Genomic DNA, 9656 nt, shown 5'->3' with positions numbered 1-9656 from the left:
TCAACATCCCCCCCCCCCCCCCACACACACACACACACACACACACACACACACACACGCACAATTGTTCCACTTCTCATCTCACTTCCAATTGGTAAACATTTCGGCACCAGCAAACCAGGATCCTTTAGTGAACCCAGGTCAGGTTCTGCTCTGGGGCTTTGGTTAGCTGGAAGGAGAGGCACCTCACAATAAGGCAGGCCTCAGTCAGCCTCTGTGAGCCGGGTTCTGCAGCAGGCCCCAGCTGCCAGCACTCCACACGGGGTGCCGATGGCTTTGCCGGGTTTTCCTTGCTGCAACCTGAAACGCGCAACTCGGCACCTCACGCATGTACACACATCAAACACACAGCCCCCACGGTAAAGAATTCCTCTTCATGTGTGACGGGGGCTAACACCTACCGGCTGGATGGGTGACACAGCTGCCCGGGGTGGGGGGGGAGGGGCTGTTCGATCTGAGGGCCCCTGGTATGCCAGAGTTTGTTTGTGCTGGTGGGGAATGAGAAATCAGTGTGTGTCTGGATTGTACTTTTCTAACTGGGGAGGGGGGTGGTGTTTCATTCCCTTCCATTGTGACAGCAATACACGCCCTCCCCCGCCCCAAAATCCCATCACCATTTTTCTATAGCGTCAGATACACTCTGTCATGCAAAGCCCCCCCCACCCCCACACCTACTTCTCAACTTACTTCCACTCTTCCTCTCCTCTGCCTTCATCCTCGCCCCGCATGTCAAACAAAATCTGTTTCTGTCGCTGTTTCTCAGCTAATGAATCACAACCAGAGGAGAAGAAAAGAACCATACTCCCTTTCTCCTCTCTCTCCCTCTCACCGTCTCTCTCCCTCTCTCTCTCTTCCCCAACTGTGTTATTTCCATTTATAATTTTGATTGTTCATTTGCATACGAAAATTAGTCTGCTGACATGCATGATGTTGTTTTTTTCTCCCCTCCTTTTCTTTTTTGCTTAATTCTTCCGCTAATTATAAGCAGCAATGCCACATTATTTACATAAATAATTGTTGTTCCTTCTGTTCCTTCTTATTTATTTGATTATATATATCCCACCCCTTTGTCTGAACTGTTTTGACATTTATCGGTCGCGCTCATAGTCCATGGGGGCGATTCTTCTCGCCGAGTAATTTCCTTTAAAAAAGTCTTGCATCTTGCAGTCGGAGTGTTATTAGTGTGATGTTCCCCTGCTGTAATTATTTTTGTATTAATAGGTTATTACAGTTACTCTTTCGCCTGGCTTCCTTAATTGTCATTTTGTTCCCTCTGAAGAAAGCAATGCAGATGTTTGTATGAAAATGGTGCTGCGGATTTGTGACTTATTAATATCTAATATATATATATAAAATAAACTTAAGCAAGTGTAGTGTATTAGTGTCTGCAATGCAGATGATTAGAAGGTTATCTGTATTTTTGCCAAATGACTTACCTGTCTCAATACTATACATTTTCTTTGTTTGTATTATAACTTTTTAATTTGTTGTTTCATGAGTTGCTTTTATCTTTTAACTTTTATATGAACTTGCCCTGGATCTTGAACTGACAACCTTCAGGGTTGAGTCCATACCCACCAGGCTTCCAGTAGGTCACGTAGGAAGTAATGAGCATAATTACAAAGTACAAACATTCTGTAGTGCATCGGACATATATCCATGTTCAAATTTTTGGAATGTTGTCTGGGTTTAACCTGTAGGGTTGATTTAAAATGTCTTGTGACGTGAACAGTGACATGATGTTCTTGGAAAAAAAAAACATTGACTGTCATCATGCACAGGGGAGATTCCCAATAACCCAATTGCTTATTAATGCCTTGACCTTTCGGGGAGGTGAGCAAAAGGTGATTTTTCAGCGTTTTGGGAGTCAGAAAGTGACACCGGCTTTGGTAAAGCAGTCCAGCTTACTAATATAGCATTTCTATCAGTAGTGTGCTGTTGATGCTGCCCTGAAACTGTCAGAAAAGACACCATTTTCATTTTATTTTACTAGTGCTTAAAAGAACTGCAATGCTATAGTTATCAACTGAAGTATATTTAACGTTCTTTAATGAAGCCACACAGTATTTATTTCAAATAGTACCTCAGTTTAAATGGTCATTTATCTTATATTTATTTTCGTTTTCATCCTCTCCAGGGTGCATCCTAGCCTTGTGCCCTGTGCTTCTTGGGATAGCTATGAGAATCCCCCTCAGCACAGACCAGGATATGTGGTTAGAAGTTGGGTGGATGGATATCTTTGTTTTCATTTGTTCCTTTTGTAATATGGCCTATTAATTAAGCCACACCCTTTGCTGACATATGTATAATTCAGGATACAGCCATGCAGTCTCCAGCAAGAGACACTGGCAATAGAATGGGTAACCATACAGAAGAGGTCAGTCGCTCACCTTGGTTCCATCATAGAACGCCATCTTTCCATCAAGTCAGGTCCCCAAATTTCTGCCCCACAAGAGCTGCCCTGGCCGAATGGACTGAAGTGAATGTGAGGTGGAGCTGGTCTGGAATAAGTGGTAAGCCAGACAAACTCACACAAGGGAACCAACATTAATGCCCAACATAAATGGCAGCAAACTCTAGTAGCCTTGATCCAATGGAAAGCCTTCCCAGAAGAGCAGACGGCTACATCACCTACGGATGGATCCCCTTCATATTCATTCTCTTCGTTCTCAAAGCAAGATGCTGGTGCGCACAGACCTTTAACTATATAGTATAGCACAAATAACCACATATCTCATGCCTGCACCTTTAGCTGCGAACAGAGCATAGGAACAGCTACGTCGCTTTAGCCGAGCTTGTCGTTTGAAAGCCTATCGGCTGTTTTCTATAGAGTTTATATACAGCATATTATGGCATAATTATGACCAGTAATGAACATTTTGATCCATTTACATTGCAATGTAGCACTGGGTAATTGACATGGATACAGAAACGGTGCTGTGAGGTTTAATTCATCTAAACAAATGTGTTTGTTCTGGTTCTAATAACCCGGTGATTGCTCTAACTAGCGCTGCGGGAGAGCCGACTGGTGCTAGGGCTCCCCGAGGTTGTAAAAATAGTTTTGGTGAGAAATGTTTGGGGGAATATTTTGTTCTGAATGAGGGAGCTGAAGTCGCTTGCTCCTGCCAGCCGCCTCGGGAGCCTTGGCTGTACGGACAGACTCCTCTTTTATTGCAACCAAATCCATGTGTTTTCCAGGCCAGAAATACCACCGCTTTGCAGGTTGTCTTCCCAGTCCTGTTCCCCATTCCGATCCCAGTTCAACAGCCAGCTCTCCAGAGGAACGCCACTCTGCCTCCCTCTCATTCCCACGTTGGCCCTCCACCCCCTCTTGTGGGTGAACTATCCCCCCCACAGGAACACTGTCATGGACCACACCGCTCCATAGAGACGATAAAACAATGGGGTCTCCCACAGCTCCTCCCACCCCAGTACTACAGCCTGCAAATGGAAGGCCTAAAGCCTCAGTTTGTCGGCTATAAAAGAGGGAGAAGGGGAGAAGAAGCCTACTCTGGGAAGAAGGAATCAGAGATAGCTTTGGGGAGGGAGGGAGGTTGGGGGCCAGGATGCTTCTAATTGAGGGGGCACAAACTGGCTGGGGGGGGCTGGGGGGTGATCTTCAGAGGCCAATTAGTCAAGAATACAAAGCAGCATGGCAACCTGCTTGGGCCCCCTTTGGATCGGCCTCACCACGGTGGAGAGGTCCACATTAATTATACAGCCCTGAATCCCGCCTCCTCTCACATGGCTGCCGCTTTACTTCCCTGGCGGCCCGGGAGTCACGCACAGACAGGGAGGCCGGTTCTCCGCGGCGGCAAGTCAAGAGTGGGCGGGCATGTGGGCGCGCGGCCAGCAGCGGGGGTCTTGTGCCATGGTGGTACCAGGCTGTAAAACGCACACATGTTTGCACAGACACACAGATGCAGACCCCCCACAAACCTGCATGTCTCTCTGCCACTGGAGAGGGTGGCATTTCAGAGACTCCTGGTCCATCTGAGATGTGGCCTGTGTCCCTTTCGGGCTCAGGTGAGGGACCCACACAGCCAGGGAAGCTCACAGGCATTCATGCATGCATCTACTCTGCCATTCAACCATAGCGAAGCTGACTCATTTTTATACTCGTAGTGCAGCGCATCATGCAGCACATCAACGGATGACCGCATGAAAGCTTGATAGATCGCTAGATGCTATCATCCCTAATGTGCCCTATCTGGACCAAAGACCTGCTCGCGGGTCCAACACAACATCTGCGTTTTTCTCAGCCTCCTCCATCCCAACTGTTTGCATTGGTACCTTCCCCTCATCCCACGCTGATGCCAAACAAATTTCTGAAGGAAGGTTCTGGAAAATAACCGAGCCCCCCACCCTGCCACCCTCCATTCTCTGAGCAGACCTCTTTTCCCTTCCAGATGTGCACCTTTGCTGCTGAGGTCTCTAGGAGCGCCTGCGAGGTCACACTCCAGCCTGATGGAGGAGGGGAGCTTCCTCCAGCTGTCTGTTCACGCCCCCCCCAGCTTCTGGATGATGCTCATTTCTCAGCTCTCCAAGTCGCTGTTCTTTTATTCATACCATATGAAGGTGAGGTGGCCTAGCATGGCTGAGCAACGGGAGGCTGTCAGACCAGGAGCCACCCCCACACACACACACACACACACACACACACACACACTGATGCACGTACACCCCCCACCACACATGCACACACACACACACACACACACACACGTATGTAGGGTATACCTATCCTTATGGGACCCGCTCATTCACTTCTATGGGGAAAATGCTAACGCTAACTATGACAACCTTAACCCCCACCCTACCCTAAACATAACCATAACCAAGCAAAATACAAGTTTTTGTATTTTTAGTTTTTTCATAGCAGTCATTCATTTTTATAAGATAGAGTTTTTCCTTATGGGGACCAGGAAACCGGTCCCCATAAGGGAAAAAAAAACGGATTTTTATCACGTTATGGGGACATCGTGTCCCCATAAGGATAGGTACACCCGCTCACACACACCCACACACAGACAAACCCCCACCACACACACAAATCCCCACCACATACACAAACACACCACACACACACACCCACCACACACACACAAATCCCCACCACACACACCCACCACACACACACACCCACTACACACAAACTCACACCCACCACACACACACAAACCCCCACCACACACACACACCCACCACAGACAAGCACACACCCAACACACACACACCCACCACACACACACAAACCCCCACCACACACACACACCCACTACACACTCAAACCCCAACCACACACAAGCACACACACACCACACACACACACCCCCACCACACACAAGTACACACCCACCACACAAACACACACGACACACACACAAACCCCCACCACACACACACACACACACCCACCACACACAATCACACACCCACCCCACACACGCACACACAAACCCCCACTGCACATACACACCCACCACACAAACACCACACACAATCACACACCCACCACACACACACAAACCCCCACCACACACACACACACACACACACATCACCACCACACAAACACCACACACAATCACACACCCACCACACACACACAAACCCCCACCACACACACACACATCACCACCACATGCACACACACACCCCTGGTGATTCACCTTCCCACTGAATATCTGCTAGCTCCACATGCATTAGTGCAGCACAGTCCATCTACTGCCCTGCTGTAGGGGGTTCTGATCTCACACAGGAATCGATGCCTAGCTGGGGTGTGTGATCCCCCCACATACTGCCATGTGTGCCAGTCATTTTTTTTTTTATTACTTTGAAACTAGCTGTTCGCCCTCTCAGTTCACTTTTTGAATGGGGTTTCTGAATGGGATTTAGGGGAAGGTCATGTAACGCAAATACACACCCAAACCCAACATATTTACCTCACTGCACCCCTCCAAAAGCCAACTCTTTATGCATCCATAAGGGCACAGTTGTCTTCACTACAGCCTGCGTGACCCCCCCCACCAGGGACCCCCACCTGAAGAGAACACTGCTGCAAGGAGAAGCCCGAGGTCTCAGCCTGATGCACATTAAAAACACCTTAAACCTGATGCCTTTGCTGAGACCAAAAAAAAAAAAAATTGCTTTAAACTGAATTTGTTCTTAAAACGTTTTTCTTAGAGGGACGATACAGGTGGAGTGCAATTAATAAAATGTGCTCCTTTTGCTCACACAAAGCAGAATAAATTTGCATAAATTAGTAGAAAACTAATCATTTGTGGCCTACTTAATTGTTCAAGAGCTAAGAATGACTAAGTAATCATTGATTAATCAAAATAATGAACACTGACTGCATTATTCATTTAAGGGGAGAATGGTTTTTTCAGAAACATTTATTTAACATTTATAGGTATGCCTCAGCCTTTGCATAGCGCGGCTTCCTAACAAGTTCAGCTTGCTCAATTAATTAAGTCAGCTCAATCAAGGCAAAGCGGTTAATTAATTAAGAAGTCATGCGGAAGGAAGTAAGCAGCACACCTCACGGCCTAAGAGGACAAGGTTTGCACACCCCAGACCCCGGTGGCCATGTGACCCTTGGTGATCCTGTGGCTTTTATACAGGACTCTGTGTCACACCCTAATCACTTCTGGCCTGGGCATCATGGACGCCAAGCAAGACAAGCACAAGCGGAGCGAGAGCTGGACGTGCACAAGAGTTGTGGGAGCAGGAGAAGTTAGCCCACACTGCCACCACAGCCTGCTGTTTGTACACATATGGCTGCCTTCATGAGCCAAAGACGCCGCTTCCCAGAGAGAGTACGCTGCCCATCGCCACATGCAGAAATCGCATGTGCTCCTCTCTGCCAGCTGCGCACGCGCTGAGGCACATGTGCAGGGCCCAGCTGCAAGTGCAGGTTTCTCCTGGATTTTGTGCAGATTATCCAATTTTCCCATCCGTCCTTCCGGGTGTTTGATTTGAGAAATGTAAGAACTCATTATTTGCCTCGCAGGCCATCTCTGTACCTCCATGCCAGAGTAGATGGGGGTGGGGGCTGGAGTTAAGTGCCAAGATGAAGTCCTTATAAGAGGTGAATCCAAGAGCCGCAGACGGTCTGAAGGAGTGGGGGTTGTTTCTTTGTCAGTAATGAATTGCATGGACATGGGGGGGTTCTCCTGTCTGTGTCCTTATCTTCTTTGGTTTCTACCGCTCACTCATGCACAGGGAAGTACATGCTTCTGTATCCACACGTCTAACACATGTACACACATGTGTAACAAACGGACACATATGTGTTATACACAAACACACATGTGTAACTCACAGACATACACATGTGTAACACACAAACATGTAACACACATTTGCACACATGTGGTAGACAATCCACAGCCCAACATCCCCGGCAGAGACATGAGGGGGTGCTCATTACAGACAACCCCCCCTACAGGCTAGCCTGATGGGAGGCGGGATACGGCATGCAGGAGGGGCCCTCTGATGGGCCTGCATCTCTCCTCGTTAGCGTGGGAGGGTAGCACACTGACGAGGAGAGACACACGCCTTCTTTTGAAGATGTGCATTATTCATGAGGGGCTTCGGCAGGAAACGTGATGGCGGTGTGTCTGATAGGGGCGCTCGCTTCAGCAGTGCGGGAAGGGCCCCGCAGTGCTAGTCTGTGTGTCTGGACCAAAAGTCTACACAATGTGATAAAAACCTCTTACTTTGATGTTATGGAGAAGACCTTTTTGGTCTCCACAAGGGGAAATTCCGTTTTATAAAAATCTGTGACTGTAGTCAAAAAAGGTTGTCATTGTTGGGATTATGGTTTTTCCTATAGAAAAGAAAGGAGAGTCCCCAAAAGGATGTGTGTATGTGTGTATGTGTGTATGGTGTCTTCTTCTAACTGACGTCACTGCAGTTCCTGCTCTGACCTTCTCCCTGATGTCACTGCAGTTCCTGCTCTGACCTTGTCACTGACGTCACTGCAGTTCCTGCTCTGACCTTATCACTGACGTCAATGCAGTTCCTTCTCAGACCTTTTCTCTGACGTCTCTGCAGTTCCTGCGCTGACCTTCTCCCTGACGTCACTGCAATTCCTGCATTGACCCTTTCACTGATACCTGGCAGCACTGCAGATAATACCAAAATGGCAGCAGGACATGCTTGAAACCCTCTCATGACACAATTTGTATGATGCTGACAAATTCACATTTTTGTAACAAAATTTGTATTTGGTGCATTTGGTTTCATTGCAAAGTCTTTCCATCGTTGGCTTAATGGCCTGTCATTCATTTTCTTTCTGAAATGTAAACATATAAACCTAGTTCTTGTTTGTTGTGGTCTGGACATATTATCACGCTGTTTGGCAGCACCCTGTTGAAATTAATGTGTTTGTCTGCTTTCAGTTATATCTGTTTAGAATATCTTTTTTATTCAAAATAACCAATGTGAATGGAAAATAATTTTGTCTCCCTTGTATCATAAATCATCCTCAAATTAGTTATGTGACTGCATTAACTGTGTTTTTCACCATATTTCATCAGTCTATGGAAGGGCAAAATTGAGCTACAGCTACCCCTAATTAACTCCAGTGGTATTTCTGTCCACGTTTGTTCAGTTATCAGTTTGTTGATGCCAAACTGTCACTAATTCTGCGACTCCAGCCGTATGTTTTCACATTACATGTGTGAGTGAAATGGGGGCATGTTTAATGACGGGCAGTCGCCAACTGCAACCATGGACAGTGCCAGCGAACTGCATGATGAGACTCCACTATATCTCTGTGTCCAACCTGTTCTTTTTTCCATCAGTGAGGGGGCCAGCAGGTTGTGGAGTCAGATTCCTGGAGGAGATCTGCTGCTGCACCAGAATCTTAACCACTGTGACTTCAGTTAAAAGGACATTGTGCAGAGTAATATAAACTGCATTACATTAATATAGTGTAAGAGCCAGTTAATTATGGAAAAAGGCAGGGGGAACCCTGAACGGGATGCCTGTCCATCACAGGGCACAGACTTATGGACCTGGGCTGTATAGGTTAACTGTGTCTCTAACTGTATGCTCCTGGATTGCAGCAGGAAGTCTGCAGAAGCCTGGGCAGGTTGTGTAAAGTCCACAAACTCAGAATCGACCTGTAGTACCACCTCACTGGATACATATGCACCTATGTGTTTATGGCCCACATGGTCAGTGGTGAATGCTATCCTTCTATTGGCTGTCCTTGCACTATGACGCCCTCCTGACTATGACTCTATGCTCCCCTCCTCAGAAGGGTTTTACTGGTCACTGTATCAGACATGCTGGAATAGAGGTCAGGGGGTTGTTTCTTAAAACAGATGCTGATACTCTGGCTGGGGGTTGGGGGGGAACTGAGCTGTGTGTCTGGCTTAGAAGTCATAACCTATAAGACATTTGCTTGGGCTTGTTCCTCTGCCAGATGCAAAATCTCATTCCTTTCCCTGGACTGGAGCTGTAGCCTGACATCATAATTCAGCACCACAAGTTTAATTGGGTTATATCTGTGTGTGTGTGTGTGTGTGTGTGTGTGTGTGTGTGTGTGTGTGTGTGTGTGTGTGTGTGTGTGTGTGTGTGTGTGTGTGTGTGTGTGTGTGAGTGGGTATACCTTACCTTATGGGGACACAATGTCCCCACAA

At 47.2% G+C, this 9656-nt stretch overlaps 1 long non-coding RNA gene across 1 annotated transcript in view; it reads left to right on the top strand.

Annotated features, from left to right (window-relative positions):
- LOC125725468 (uncharacterized) overlaps positions 1–6817 on the top strand; it is a 26906-nt gene extending 20089 nt beyond the window's left edge. Inside the window, exons 2-3 of the long non-coding RNA XR_007387497.1 lie at positions 4410–4578; positions 6627–6817. This is a non-coding gene — a long non-coding RNA (uncharacterized LOC125725468). The remainder of the gene's footprint in view (positions 1–4409; positions 4579–6626) is intronic.
- The last annotated feature ends 2839 nt before the right edge of the window (positions 6818–9656 follow it).

This window comes from Brienomyrus brachyistius, chromosome 2 (genome assembly GCF_023856365.1).
Source record: "Brienomyrus brachyistius isolate T26 chromosome 2, BBRACH_0.4, whole genome shotgun sequence".
Classification (NCBI taxonomy): domain Eukaryota; kingdom Metazoa; phylum Chordata; class Actinopteri; order Osteoglossiformes; family Mormyridae; genus Brienomyrus; species Brienomyrus brachyistius.
The sequence above is the reverse complement of the archived record's forward strand: the minus strand, read 5'-3'. Positions and strand labels throughout refer to the sequence as shown.